General features: G+C 39.6%; 1 protein-coding gene and 1 long non-coding RNA gene across 10 annotated transcripts in view; both read right to left on the reverse strand.

Moving 5' to 3' along the window:
- Positions 1–7,023, reverse strand: part of LOC122528348 — a 30,110-nt gene extending 23,087 nt beyond the window's left edge. Inside the window, exon 1 of the long non-coding RNA XR_006306551.1 lies at positions 5,846–7,023. This is a non-coding gene — a long non-coding RNA (uncharacterized LOC122528348). The remainder of the gene's footprint in view (positions 1–5,845) is intronic.
- LOC122528345 (glutamate receptor ionotropic, NMDA 2B) overlaps positions 1–16,475 on the reverse strand; it is a 206,124-nt gene that overhangs the window by 133,979 nt on the left and 55,670 nt on the right. The gene's annotated exons all lie outside the window — the stretch shown is intronic.

Raw genomic sequence — 16,475 nt, forward strand, 5'->3', positions numbered from 1 at the left:
GCTAAACTGTAGAGACTTAGACAACCTAACTGGTTCGACTTCATTTGCATGATGATGTGTTTGTTGATACCGACAGCCGTTCTAGTTGAATCTAAAAGGAAAGAACTGTGTACAAGATTCACGGAGTATAGTTTCAGGATAATCCTAGGATTTGTTGATCGTACAAAAGTAGGAAAAGCATGGGATCTGTAAAGCTATGCTGAGATATATATCATCGTATCTAAATCTATGCTAAAATCATCGTATTAGCCAAGACTTCGTTTATTTAAAAAAAAGATTACTTCCTACTTGTCTTTCATTAATTCTAGTCAAAAAATCTAGGAGCTAATGACTGTTACGAACAATTTGTTTGACATTTTCATAACGATGAACTGGCGAAACGCAATAGCGAAGCATCAGATAATCATAACACGACGTAGAACAAACTTAACGCTATTAAACATTAAACGCTAACGACTTTAGTAAAGACTTTACGTTTCGAGTGCGCGAAAGTGAGGAAACTGCGATTCGTACAGGAATCAGCATTCCACAAGTTGTATTCTAAATAACGGTAGGTAAATATAACGTGGCGACAAGTAAACTCAGTCAGTCACTTGAACGGGATCTTTAATTACCACGGAACTCGTGCAAATTTAACGTTTAGCATTTGAAATGTATACGGCAAGAATACCAGTCGTTTAATCTTGAACGAAATTAGGTTCTTTGAGATACAAATGAAGAATGATCGAAAAGAAGATAAGAATAACAGCCTTTTAAACTTTAGTGCCGATTATGTAAATTGGATTCCTTGAAATACAAGACGAAGAAAAAATACAATACGCTAATTGATCTATATATATATATATATATATCATTCGAATAATACTTAACGTTCTGTACCAATTGCACGCTCCACTTTTCAAGTTGTAGTATCTGATGTACTGACTCACGTTTCTCCCTTGACAGATCAAAGTGAAACTGCTAGGATCAGTCCAATAAACGTACGTAATTTGCGTAGAAATTTCTCGAGGCTGGCGCGATCGTCGGATGACTGACTCTGTCGACACAACTTGTCCAAGAAGCGTTTACACAAGCAAGAACAGATATTGCTCGAGCGATCGAAATGAACTTCGACCTCCAAAGCCCTTTAATTGCTCGCAGAACCACGTCGTTTCGGCGCAATGAAATTTTGAACTGAAAAATCACAATTTCGTCAGAGCGGAAGAAATGAAATGAAATGAAATTCGACACCCCGATACCTTTCGACATTTCGAAGTATGATTAATAATTCAAACTACTGTCCTTCTTCAACTTTAAATGAACTCGGCTTCTGGAGAGACCTTAACTCACAATTTAAACGAACCTAACTTCGAATTATAAATCTCATCCGGGACGAAGTTTTCGAAGCGAGCTATTGACTTCGTAGCACGGAACACCCTTAAGTCACAAGTTAAATAAATCCATTCTTAAATTATCAATCGCAGGTTTGTCAGAGCGAGAGTGAACCGAAGCGTGTCAACTTCGAGGCATCGGCCACTCCTCGAAGTTCTCGAACGATTCAAAGCGACCGCTCGGGCCAAATTTGAAATGAAACCTTCGGTTTTAATGCCATCGGCTTCGTAATGTCGTCGACAGAAATGAGACGAAGTTTCAAAATCGGGGCACACAAGTTCGACAACTTTGATCGTTAAATATTCCAAGGCGAATTTCAAACGAATTCGCTCGCGTCCACGCTCGGTATTCGTCTTCATTCTCGACCGGCGCGACGCACAAAGCGCTGGAGACGTAAATTGTTTCGAAACCGGCACGAGGTTGCCGGACAGGAAGGGAATCCTGTTAATTAACTTTCCGGCACAAAGGCGGGCAGGAACTTGCACAGGGACGTCACATGACCGACTTTTCGCCCTCACGTTTTAACAAAGAATGCTGACACCGGGCCGAGGCGGGAAAACGTGAGGCGGATGTAATGACGCCGGCCGACGCGACCTGGAGGGGATGAAAATGAATCATGGAGGATCAATTAAGGATGTTTACCGACTACCTAGTCTGTGCTTAATCAATGCACCTTTTAATTAGACCCTCGTTAACTCCGTTAAATCCTCAAGTCTCGTCATCGATGGTGCGACGAGATTTGAAAATTTTCGAGGTTCGCGAAACCGGCCAGCCGACGCACGTTCGACTGCACATGCGCGATCCATCCCTTTGAGCTACGTCACTTTCGAAAAACTTTCGATTCGAACGCGGTTGGTTCATATTTTTCGTTTATTTTCTTTCATTTTTTTTTTTTTTTTTTTTGCAAAACTCCAATTTTTGGGAATTTTGACGAGTCGAATTCGATAAGAGTGGGGGCAAGTTAACACGTTTTTTGGACTTTTGCAATTATCGTATAAATTAATTCATGTGATTCTGCTTCGAGAGGAAAGCGTGAATAAATCAAGAGGTGCTCGTTTAACTGTTTCCGCTGGCAACTGATTGCGGACCATAACGAGCGACCAAACCGTACACAATATTTCGTCGCTTTCTTTTTGAACTTGTCGGTATGGATAGAAATGATTGAGAAGTAATGAATTTATTATTTGTTTTGACTATTTCGTTTCACTTAAATAATAACTTGAAACTGAGGAAATATTAAAATTTCGGAACAAAAAATTCTCGACGTCATTCCAGCGCAAGAGGTTAATGGGGTTATTTTTTATCTCACTGTATGAGATGCTTGCAGTCACGTTGATTGTAACATAATTGTAATTTAGAGTAAACAATAAAAAATTCTCCAAGTATGAATAACAATTACCGTATGCGTAATTAAAAATATTTTTGCCGTATACCATGCGAGCCAATTTCTGTATCAACCTAACCTATTAACGACCTAACCTAAACGAACGAACAAAATGCATTTGTCTCGTCCATCAAGCGATTCAACGAGAAGTTAAAATAAATCAGGATATATCATCTCCGGAAGTCAACATAAATCATTGCTCTTTCTTTCTCTCTCTCTTTCTCTCTGTAAAGCCAAAAATTATACACTCCATTGTAATAAATAGTTCGAAATTTATACGTTTTGTCCGCGTATGTACGATAAAAAAAAAAAAGAAAATGAATTTTTTGATTTATACTACTGTCTAGCTGTATCGTTCAAAATTTTTTTGTTGTAAAATCGTATTCGTCAAAATATTTACAGGAGTGAAATCACCGACTGGTGACCGTGTCGTGGCAGCCAACGCGTTAAACAACGAACGCGTCGCCCTCATTGAATTACACGTATACAACGTCCAGATAATTTGTATCAAGCTGGCCATGTATCAACTTGCCTCGACCTCACCTCGTTGTAAAATCTAATAAAATGGAGCAGAGGCGGAGTGATAAATTATCGTTCAAACGGCGTGACAGGGCTGAATGTGACGCGGCCCCCGCAACGAGACGTCGCTGGATGCGACGAGAACAATGGCGGCAATAATTCCACACATTTGCGTGGTACTTTTACACCGCGGCGCTAGATAATGGGGAAAGACCGGGGAATGACAGGGTAGCGCTTGGCTCGATGATTTTACGCGCGCAATTGCTGAGATCGGGTAGCTGAAATTACGGGAACTTGTGCGCATTACTCGCGAGGGCGACAGCGCGATTGAGCAAAAGTTTCTCGAAGGAAATTTGAAACAGTCCGAGTGTATAATTTTATGGGTTATTACGCACGCGTAGAGTTCACTGTGTACGAGTGGAAAGGGTTTTTCGCCGGCGAAAGAAACCTGTGGAAGAAACCCTGAAATTGAAATTCCCGAGCGGAGGATTTTGTTTCCCGAGAAGAAAGTTACGCCTGCCTTTGATTAAAGTTTCAGCTGCGTCACAAGGTAGCCAGCTTTGTTCGATTTATGTTTTCAGTGCGCGCCAACTGCGAGGTGGAGAAGACGAAATTAATTAATTTCGAACGAGGTGTGCAATCTGAGAATTGTTTGGCCGGAAATTGATTTGTTAATTTGATTTATCTGTTTCCGTGTTAAATTTTTCACAAACACACAAACACACCGCGATACCCTTACTTCAGTTAGATAGTTCACAGATAATTTTCAAATTAGAATTTAATCGGATATATATTGATTCATATATCAGAAACTTTATTCTTGGAGGAACGTACGTTTGAATAATAAATATCTGTGCCATTAGTCAAATTAAATCATTGATTTATATCATAAATTAACATATTGGAGTATTATAACATAAAAATTTAATTGTACAAATAATTTATGTTTTATATTATTATGTATTTATCTGCATTAATTTAAACTCAATCTTCCATATATGTGTACATACATTAAATATTCAATTAAAGAAAATTAATTCAAAATTATAATATTAAAAATAAAATATCTAGAAACCTTGAGATATATAACTAACTAATCAAAAATTTGGTGGCCTTCTATTTTTTTTCTTTCACAAAATAATATAACAAATACTCGAGTACACTATAATACCCTTTCTGCGCTTTTAAACCAGAGAATTTTAAATAATTCAAAGTATCATTCAAGTATCAGATCATTGGAAGAAACATCTAAGAAACGAATCTTTCGCAAAATATCAACGAGAATCGCGAGAATTGGAGAAGAGTACGCGGTCCAACATCCTTTCTACACGTTGGCTCGAATAGTTCTTCCGCTTTTTGCGTCTAACGCCGCAAATTCAAGGATTTCGCTACTAATTGTTCGAGCCCGGTCGACCTAAATATCTCCTCGCAGTCGTGAAACCCCGCAAAAAGAAAAGGAAAAAGAAGGAAAAGAAGGGACCTACATACGTTCGGCACTGGGTGGACTCGTAAATTTTCGCGTTTCCATTCATTCGGTGCGGCCCTTTCGGTCGAAACCCCAATTATAATCGCAAATTCGAAGGCCGCACACACCTCCTCCTCCCCCTACCCCTTCTTCTCCATGCAAATTCAGCCACCGTTTTTTGGAGCGTGACTGAGATGCCTAAAGGCTCTTCAGCCGGTGATTTATAGGCAAGATACACACGCGGTGGCATGTGGGGTCAAGTGCTTTGAAACCGGGCGTGTAGCTACTTCCGGCCGAGTGCTATGTACAGAGGTGATGGAGTACGATTTGGCGATTTAACGATTTCACGGTCGGGTTGCTCGCAACCCGTCATATTGCGTTCGTTTCTCGATAAACTGGTTATATAAACGAAACGCGTGTCTTATCTATCCGCGTGTCACAATCACAGTTCTCGCCAACTTCGTACCGCGTCTCTCGTCTCAGGACGATTGCGCACGCACAACGCGACCGAGATCGCGGATGATACTTCGCGCGGGTTTTATTTCGGTTTGTTCTCCAAATTTATTCCAACGTCCGCGCCAGCTGTTTCTAAGCAGAGCCTCGCGTTAAACAAAAAAAAGAAACCAGGAAACGAGCACCCTCTCTGCCACCGAAACGCCTTTTACACGCTGAAACGTTTTTGCCTGCCCAGCCCAGATAGCATCTGGTTTCGCTGCGTTCCGGCAGAGAGTTAAAACCCTCTGAAGAATTCTCGCCACGACCACAGGCTGAATCCGACGAGCAAAAAGAAGCGAGCAGCAGCAAGGGGGGAGGGGTGGGAAAAAGAACACGGGGTGGAGCGCGACCCAGTGAAATTTACGCCGGCGATCACGTAGACGGCTTTAAGAGCGACGGAAACGTGTATTTATACGGCGAACGCGTTCCGCGAAATGGTACTCGACATTAACCTCCGTATCAATATTGCATTAGCGGGTGGGGTGCGTTATCAATGGATCGGGGAAAAATCGAGGGGGAAAAATTCACGACGTGGGGGAAGGAATATCGGTTGTTCGAGGCTCCCGTCATCGACGAAGACGTTAAACGTCTACAGAGAAATCATGCCACACCTGTGACGTATACGATCGTCGGCTAGAAACATACAGAGATCGATGCAGATGCGCTCATACCGCTCGCTCGTGCACGATGAAAATACCTCCTGTTCCTCGTTAGCTGCACCAAGTCCAAGTTCGCACGACGTACCCGGCACAAACACTTAGAACGGGTTCTCGTTTCTCTGGCAGTGGTGTGTCTGGGGACGATACATCGACGAGCAATCGAGCGATCCTACCCCCATTCGTCCGTCCGGCGAGTGTCAAGGTTCCACGCTTCGGTAGTCGATCCACCTTCTGTTTCCCCGCAGAAGGAAATCAGGCCATCACCGATCGGACGTTGATCGAAACGTCCACGATCTGCTCGATCATCGGTCGAGCCTTCGTGAACACTGGCCAGCCTCGCACTTGGCCCTCATAATTGCGCGAAACAATCGCGACCGGATCGATTAACGGCACCGTGCGCGTCCGCGGTAACCGCCGAGTGTGTCCATCCGAGTGGAAAATCTTGCTGGATTTCTCGCCGTCACGTTCATCTTGCGGCCGATCGTTTCCAAACGTGCACTGCCCTAAACGATTCCACCCTCCTCGTACACTCTTCCCTCGTCGATCTTCATTCTCGCGACAGGGACGGCCGATCCGTGTACACACGATCGAACATCGCGTTCAATTGATCGAGCACGCGGCGCTTCGACACACGAATCCTCGATTATCTCTCCTCGCCTCGCGATTAACAGAGACGGAGGCAGAGGTAGCGGCACGAGGCACTCCTCGTCACCTCGGAGTATCGCCGACTACCGCACGCTCCGCTCTCCCCTTCTTCCGCAACCCCTACGGTTGATGATCACGTGACCGGGGGGATTTTACTGGCGCAGCGGAACCGAAGGACTTCCTGATACGATCCGACTCGAGTGGATCCTGCCACGGCGAATGGTCGCGTGCCAACCCTCTCTCCCTCGATCGACTCGCCGATCAGTCCATCATCGTGCGGACCAGCGCGTCCAGTCTGAAAAACAACGACCACTCTCGAACGCGTCCTCGCGAGCACCGGTCGTGAAGCATCATTCTACTCTGGTCAGTCACGGGCGTCGCTCTCTCTCTCTCTCTCTCTCTCTCTCTCTCTCTCTCTCGAAGCACTTTCACTTTTTTCCCGTTTTGGCGCGTGAACCGCCAGGAGAGGCTGCACGTGCACCCACGGTCTGTGGCGTCTGGTGTTTCCCGTGTGACACGTGTCGTAACAAAAAGAGGATCGCCGGTCGTCAGTTCGAGAAAGAGGGAAACAAACAGATAGTGTGTGTGTGTGTGAGAGAGAGAGAAGGGGAAGGAAAGGGGAAAGGACAAAAACAACGGCGTGATACGGTTTATCAACGACGGGCGAACCACGGGCGAAGGGAAACAGCTCGACAGATGAAAGAAAAGATAGCGACAGAGACGAGAGGAGAAAGAGAGGGGAAAAAAGACACGGCCACCAGCTCCGTAGCCTTCGATTTTTAGGAGGAAAGTGAAGGCTGCAGACACCGCCCAGCTAACCGCCCGGGTGTGCCAACGCGAAAAACCACCCCCGTAGTGTGCTACACAACCGATGCCCCGAATCCTAACATTGCCCATGCGCGTGGTAACCTTGGTTACCGCGCCCAAGCGCGCCAACTGTCGCCCTGGCGGTAGCTCGAGACACTATCGCCCATGCACCCTTGGAAAAGTTTTCGCGCACCCCGCCGATTCCTACGGGAAACTAGGAAACCGTGCGCGCCCCTGCGCGTTGGCGAGCCGCGCGGTGTGTTATTATTTTTTCAGCGGGACGGCCCTCTCTCGCCGTGCTGATGACTCAGCGGCATATACAAAATTCAAGCCGAGGATGCCGTTGAGGGATTTCCCGGGAGGATGGAAGTTTCTCGACGAGACGATCGCCTCGATCGAACGAATTGGCGCGCGTGGACGTGCACATTATCGCGCGCGATTGGGTTTAATGGATTCGTAATTGTGACGTATGCGATGGACGCAATGGAAATATTTTGTGGGACTGATGGGTTTAGATTGTTTGTTCGTGCGTTTGAAATTAAACACGCGTCTTGATCGAGTCTTACTGTCTGAATTGATCAATTTGAAAGAATCGTGTTTCTTCTTGCAAATTCAGAAGTTGAGTAGGTCAATTTTTTTAAAAAGCGATTTGATCACTGCGAGATCGTCAAATTCTCGTCAATAACGCACTTAAAGCTGTTAGAAATTATTATCGATTTAAACGTGCTGCGACGATTATCTCGATGCAAGTTGGAATTAACGAATGAAGAATGAAACGATAATCTATTGCCAGAAAGATGTAACGTTTGTTTCGATTATCGACTGATTTAATCTCTCTATAACTAACCACTCGAATTAAATATTCTCCCTCGTTCCCACGCGATAGTGACCCTTTCAAATTCATAAATTGTAATAAACTCGATGAGCTGAAACATTCGATGTTTATCGGTGTCCAATGAAAGTTTCGTACTACCATCGGTCCATCGAGTTCACTTCACTAGAGGTAAAACATACTTCAGTTTATTGTACCTCTTACTACAAACTGTAACCGATTTAGTATCTCCGATATTCAATATTCATCGACTGTCTGACCAAAGTCTCCAGCTATTTACCGATGAAATTTGCTTGCTCTAGAAGATACTCAACTCTGTTCTCCATTTCTAATGACACTCACTTTATGATAATTAAATAATCTTTGATTTCCGATATTCATTCAAATTTTACCAAAGTCTTGTTCTCCTTGCTGTTCAAAGTCAGTGTTTCAAACAGCATTCGATCTCATTCTATTCCCAATCGTTTGTTCATTCCAGAAGATATCCAACCTCGTTCTCTAATTTAATTTACGGATGTATTTGACGTTCACATTCAAACTCATGCATTTTCTTTAATAAAATCTATTACTCTATCAATAAAGATCAATCAATTACATTTTACTTTCAATCTTCATTTCTGAGCGCATTAACTAATTTAACGTTTATGACGTGTGATTTTTATTCTAGTTTGATCAGTATCTTATTTTCCTCACTGTTCGAACTCAGTATTTGATTCCATTCACCTCTAATCGCCCGTCAATTGGAAATTTATATTAAATATTCAGTCATTCTAGAATGATATTCAACCTCGTTTCTTTCACTTAACATCTTTGATGTTCATATGTAAACCTTTGACAAACCTAACCAAACCGGATCAAACTCATTTCCCTTAACAATAAAATGCACTGCTCGTTCTATCGACAAAAAGCAATCGACTCTATTTTACTTTTAATCTTCGTTTCTAACTACCAACGAATTTAACACTAATCGGTTTGGCATCTACGGCGTTTGATGTTCATCCTAGTCCGATTAGAGTCTTACTTATTCCTTGCTGTTCAAACTACGTGTTTCAAGGGGACACTCGATCCTACTCTCTACCCTCAGTCGTCCATTAATCGTGAATTCATTTAAGATGTTTACTCAGTGTCCGACACTGTGAGACATCCGACAATATGTCGGGGGGATAGTCACGTGGTATCCGTTTCTGGATACCATCAGCATCAGCGATGTCTGCTCGAGCGAATTAACGTAGACACCGCGAGAATTACATTGTGCATCACATCGTTTCCATACGCTTATAGGCGTATAATATAACGGGTGAAGGAAACCCTCAACGTTGTGGTTCGTCTCGTTTATCGAGCGTAAGTGCAGAAGCGTTCTCATAACGACACGGCGTACGATTGATCTTTGAAACGACGAAGGATCAAGAGAATCCATCTTTATATTATATTGATATTGTTTGCTTAAGACTTTCTCCTCCTTGCCGATATTGTTTAGTTTCCTTCCATTTGTTTATAGAGAAAAATAATAATAGATCATATAATAATCCAGTTGCTTTCACTTTAGAGCGTAATGTCCCTACTTTCACAGTTCTGAATTGGATTTTTTTAAAAAGTTGAGAAACAGAGAGTACCTTTCCACGAAAACTGTAAAAATGTCAAACGTCTCTAAAAAACATTTTATGACCGAATCTATTATTTGAAAAAATGAATCTTCTCTTTACACAACGAGTTACTACTTGAGCCGTTTCTTGCTTTACGACTTTCTTTCAACATTTTATTGAACATGACGAAAGGTTAGAATTTCCTGAATTTCTGTCGTTCAATAGTCCTTGGAGAGGATCTAAAGCTTTGCTGCTTGTATCACTCACAGATCTCGCGTTATCACGTAACAATGAAATCTTATATTACAGCTGCCATTTCCCAGATGAAAGCGAACACATATCTCTTTAACTGAATACGCAAACGCTCAGAGCCACATTCGATGATAAATTAATATCAAAGCTGACGATATAATTATTATTATTCGCTACACACGACATTCTGCAAACCATTTGTCAAGATATTATCACTATACCGTACCATACTGTTTAATAATTTCAACCACGAAGTACTGACAGGATAATTATTGTTCGCCGCGCACGATATACGTGAAATAATTATCGTTAAAATATTAGCATTTTCCGAACGATATTTCGAAATGCTATCATCTTTCTGTGAAATACTTCTTTAATATTTTTCACCAGAAAAATAGCCGCCTCTCCCTCAAAGGGAAATGTTTAATAAAACTCGGTGTAAATAACCGACTGGAAAAAGAAACGAAATATATGTAATTAACATTTAAGATGAAACGTGGAAGTTCATAGCGAAAGGCAAAATGCAAATGTTCGCCAGTGTGATTCGTTTCGAACTTCGGCGAAAAATTTCCATTTCAAACGGAAATATAAAATAATTGTTAATGGTGACGGGGTCGTTTCAATCATCGAGCGAAAATTCGCGGTGCACGATATAGGCTAGTGTGGCAACGTTAATTAATTCGACACACACACACACACACACACACACACACACACACACACACACACACACACGACAGAGCAGTAGCATCGAAACTCGGTTATCCGATTTTTAAAATTGTGGTGTCACGATTTATAGGGAAAATTCAAAAAAAGGAAGAAAATTGAAAAATTCGAAAGCCAAACAAATTGTCAGACTATATCACAATTGCGATTTACCATTCTGGTAAAATTAGAAGTCCGATTTGGGCGTTGTTTGAATGAAATGTTTTCGAAAAACGATTATTTCGAAAATATATCGTTCTATTTGGCTTGATATCTCTCTTGAAATAATTTTGAATTGGTTTATTTGTGCAAATGATCTTCCTTTTCATTATCTGGCTACTAATAAACTAAACTTTTCTACTCAATTTTATATTTTGCAAACTACAAAGATCAATGAAATTGAAATACAATTAAAATTATCAATAAGTAAAATTTTTGAAGAACTGCTCGTCTTATTTTAATAAATTCATTTAAATAAAGGATTCATCTAATTCGAACGCGAGATGAAGTTACTTTTCACATTTTTATAATAAAACAAATTAGTGAAAATGATTCACCATTCTAGATTTCGAATAAAATTTGCCCAACTCTGACTGAAAATTTTGAGCTATGAAAAAGTTGAAGAAAAGCAACAGGATTTGTAATAATTATGAATTAATTCGACAATTAATCCAAAGAGGTGAGTTAAAAGTTGAGATTTAGGAAGGGATGTCGTATAAGTTTGCTAATTCACGCGACGTTGAACGCAGACTCGTTTTAACGTTAGTTCAAGTGTCTTTTCGCAAATTTTTAGCCTTTCCTGTCGTTTTTAACGTCGTTTCAGCTTTTGAGTACAGTTACAGGCTACTCGTTCGAAATTTGAACTTCGGATTGAAATATTAAACCACGAGAACACCGTGAATACATGAATTCTCTATGTCGAAAAACACGGCATCTTGTAAAACAGAGAAATAGAACACGCGTAGCAATTTAGATTGGCAAGTGACTTTTAATAGAACGTTGCCATTATCGTACGGTAAGAGAGTTTTAATACTGTTCTCGAGCTAAAATGAGAGAGTTTCAGCACTCAATTTTTTAATGTAATAACGTCTACTACGAGAGTTCTAACGCTGAAATCACCGACGAGATAAAAATATAAAACTCGCGCCAGAGGAATTAAAACACAAGGAGTAGAAAAAGTTTGCGTTGCGGTAGAGAGAGCACAAGTTTCAGTCTGCACATGTACAACCTTGCTGAAACGCTTTTAGAGCAATTGTTAAAAAATTTGTGAAATGCTAAATAACAGTTCATAAAATGAAGACTCTATGAACTGTTAACTATTAACAATGGTATATCACGGTTTGAAAATTGTATTATATATGTACATATTAAGCACTGAATGTTAAAAATAAATAGTGTTTTATTTATGACTTTTGAGAGAGAGTGTATCTGTACAAAAAAGGAAAAGAATCGTACAAATCGCTGAAAATACATTGTCGCAAATTCGTAGAATTCTGCGAGAAATTAGGGATTTGTGAATGTGAAACGAAATTTTACGATAGTTAAGAACTTGTACGAACGTTTATTACACGTAGCATCTCGCGATTAGATGGCATAACGCAGCTTTAAAATCGGATCGATGCACAGAACGCGACGTATCTTCCATATCGATCGCCATCGTGTAAACAGCAACTATTTTAAGAACGTGGAGGAGCTCGAAAGAAAACAAAAACCATTATCCTCTCCCGCGAGAACCTGTGCCTCAACTTTCGTGCTACTTTATCCGAAGTTAGCATCCAAGCGCTGTTCGTGGGGAACTTTTATTGTTCGGCGTCGTTAAATATTGCCCAAACTATTAAAAAATGGTGAAACAACGAGGTTGAAGAATAAACGACAGCCATTACCTATTCCACTATGAACCAAGCTTAAAAGACACGTGAACGCAATATTATTGTGACATAAGTAAAATAGCAAATTTTACATTTATGATAAAGGAAACGTCAATAATAAAGTATTAATGACGTTACAGTAATTTATAATAAAGAAAATTTTAAATCGTGCACATTGCAAAGACTTAATCTATTATAATATATAATAATATATATTTAATATAATATTTATAATATATATTTATAACATATATATATTAATAATAGTAATTTATAACAAAGAAAATTTCAAAATTTCACGCAAGCACAAAAATTTCAATTTCCCCAAGTTCCATAAAATTGTAAAATCCAAGTGAAACCAGAAGTAAGAGGAAGAACTTCCCTGAAGAGAAACCAGGAAGGGGGAATTTCAACCGCAGTGTTAAAAAGTAGACTTGGACGACGTAAATTGACGGGGAGAAGAAAATGGTAAAACTAAAGCTGTTGCGTTAATTCAACGTTAAGCGCCTCGGAGGTTGATGAGATTAAATTACTTCCTCGAACAACCTATATAACACGCGATCCTCCATGTCTGCAATTTCCTTCCGTTTAATTAATTTCCTCGAAGAAAAAAAAAAAAAAAAAAGGAATTAGTCTCTGAAAGTCGCGGTGCACGATCCAGTCGCAGCTTAAGATTCGATTAATTCAAACGAGAATCACTTGGAATACAACGGGATACCAAGTCTAAACGAGTGGTGTAAATGCAGGCGATTTGCTGTTAACGCGCGATGACGAAGACGAGCCGGAATTAAGACTGTTCCGACTCTTATTACCATAATGGCAGAGGAAAACGGTCATTCTACAAATCGACATTCTACGTATTCAAGTTCACCTCGTGTATGTCGCCATGTACGCTGGCCTACTGATACAGAGAAAGGATGGATATGGGGACGTCGACGACTCGGGAAGGAAGTATACTCGAGCCTAGTTCCAGCTATCGCGGTCCTCGGTACGTTGGAAAATTCAATTTTTATGTTAATGTAATAAACGGCCGTGTCGACGCCAGCTCGTTCCACGAGGTTGAACAAACCGTCTCCATCGAACAATAACCATAAGTCGTGCTGGCAAACCGTGCATCTTTAACCGCAATCGAATGTTTCTTGAAATTCCGACGAGGACGACGCAAGGAATTTTCTTTTCCAGCGTCGAAAAATTCTACCACCGGGGATTACCTTGGATTTTCTTATCTTTCTCCCTAACGATCTGTTCAATTATGGAAGTAGACTCGGGGATTTTCTGGAGAGTACAACGGGATATTTTGAAGCTTTACGATCAACGAGAGTCTGATTGCTCGGTGATGGAGCCTTCATGGTTAACAAGGCGCATAAATTTCTTTTCAGAAGATCTTTCGTTTTGTTTTACGCGAGGAATGAAGATGACTATCGTTGGATTTTGTGAGAAGTAAGATGGGATGTCGTAAAGGTTATTATGTGTACCAAGTGAAAAGTATTATAAATATTTTAGGAATAATATTAAAATATAATATAATATAATATAACATAACATAATATAACATAATATAATATAATATAATATAATATAATATAACATAATACAATATTTTAGGATATGGCGTATGTCCTAACTTACTGTCGAATAGAAATTAATCGGTTCTGCAAAAACACTTAAATTCTTCTACGATGTAAATCACAATGAATATCTCATTAAAAAGAACAAAATTTATTTTTTGGAGAAATCATGAACCAGAATTCGAAAATATACAGAATGAATCTCGTATGCAAAAAGAAACGAGAAAACTATTTGACAAAATCACCTACTCAACGATTATGAAATCACCTTTCCGAGTTTCGAATTCTTCTCCCGAGAAAGGAGCCAAGGAAATTAGATCACACGCATGGAAGAATCTTGTGGGATTCGACAATAATCGGAACGAACAATCGCAGACTGTTGTGGAATTTCTCGCGACGTGTGGAATTTACCTCGTAAGCATCGAGTGTCCCTCCCGAGAGTCGATTGCAGTCTCACGTTTCGAATCTCGGCTGCTGGCCCGTGGAATAGCTCGACAGGGAAGAAAACAGGAGTGTACTTTCAGACGGCATCGATGCTTTCATAAAAGAATGGGAAAAAAGGAGAACGTTGGTTTACTGGAGCCAAGCTCCAACTGAAACTCAAACTTTCGTAGCCGAAAATCGAAACTGCGATTCCGGGCAGCGACATCGATCCTATTCCCCCTGTGCTCGCGATACTGATCGCAGTCGAAGCTCTTACCGGAAACAGAAAACGCGATACTTTACGACTGTCTTTTACAAATTTCTTTCGATCAGTTTTCATTTATTCTCTTTTTTTCAATTGATACTGCACGGAGAAATTTTTGTGATATTTGTCCTTTTCGTTTGACACTCCTTTTTCAAGATTTCTATTTCCTTTTTTTTTTTTGTTATATTAATAATGGTAATAGAGTGTGGATCTTTACGTCACTCTGTTCAGATTTCTGAACGAAATTAAGAAAGCAGAGGCTGGGCAAAAATTTGTTTCCTCTACTGACGAATATTTTGTTTTCGATTTATCAACGAATACTTATTCTATTTAGCTACATATTAAATATTCACGAATTAAATACTTTATTCTATATATTTTCGCATGTTGCCTGCATTTAGAGAGACAGAAATGCAGAAAATGTATGAGAATTAGTAGTTTAATGACAACTGAACTTGCTAAAATGATTAAATCAACAAAATCTAATTTTAAGCACTATAAATTTACTGCTTTACTTTTGGTTACTTTATGTATGTTTCATCTTCAGTTCATTTATGAATTTTGGTAACTGCTGGAATTTATTTAATAACTTGATATGAAGATTTATTAAATTTAAATTAAAAATTATGTTTTATATGTTGTGTTATTTTTAAAAAATTACTGCTTTATCAACATTAAATTAATTAAATTTTATATTAAAAATTTTAACCCTAAGAATAAAAGAATTAGCATTTTTACACTTATTCATTCGTACTATATTTATATTTTTTAATCTACAATACTTATATGTATACTCTGTCGTTTCAAATTTTCGCGCAGTCATATTCAGAAATTTATAAAAATCTACAATATAAAGATTCAAGACCTATGTCACGTTTCATGCATTTCTTTGATATTATATTGTCGAATTTATTTCTAAAATTATTACTGATTTACTCGCCTTTCCTTAAAACTACTAAAAACAATTACCAACAGCATCAGGACAGGAAAGTAAAATATATAATAATATTTATTTATTATATGATATATATATAATATATTGATAATGTAAATATAATAGTATGTATAAATTTAATATTTATAGTAAGGACCACCAAAAGTAGTGACAATAAAATTTGAGCGCGCTTGAACAACAATCGTTCACAAGTAAAAGTCGAAAGGCTTCTTTAACAAATGCAGTCGTTTGAAAAAAATTTTCATTGATCTACGCGATCTTTACTGCCACTGCCAACGAAATTTGAAAACGATGGACTTAAAAATCGACGCGAAGCATTCAATCGCGTAAGCGGACGACGACGCGTTCGAGTTTTAAAATATTCCATTTATTACACACGGGGTATGAAGCCGGTTTTAATCGGTTCGAAACCTTTATCCAGAGTTTAATACCGCACGGTTCTAAGTTTCAATGAATATTCAGTAGCGCAGGATGTAATACCGACGTCTTCATCCATTCAAGTTTTTTAATCTCACAGGAGTGTCTGACGCGGATATTGGATTTATCGCTTTTTTAGTAGAATTTGTATAATGATCGTCGAAATGAGAGGAAGCTGGAGATCGTATGCAATTAAAGTCGCAGCTTTTGTCGCTTTGTTTCGAGCGCGACGGGACGGCAATCGGTTTCGAATTTGTAATGC

Source organism: Frieseomelitta varia, unplaced genomic scaffold (genome assembly GCF_011392965.1).
Source record: "Frieseomelitta varia isolate USP_RPSP 00005682 unplaced genomic scaffold, Fvar_1.2 scaffold_249, whole genome shotgun sequence".
Classification (NCBI taxonomy): domain Eukaryota; kingdom Metazoa; phylum Arthropoda; class Insecta; order Hymenoptera; family Apidae; genus Frieseomelitta; species Frieseomelitta varia.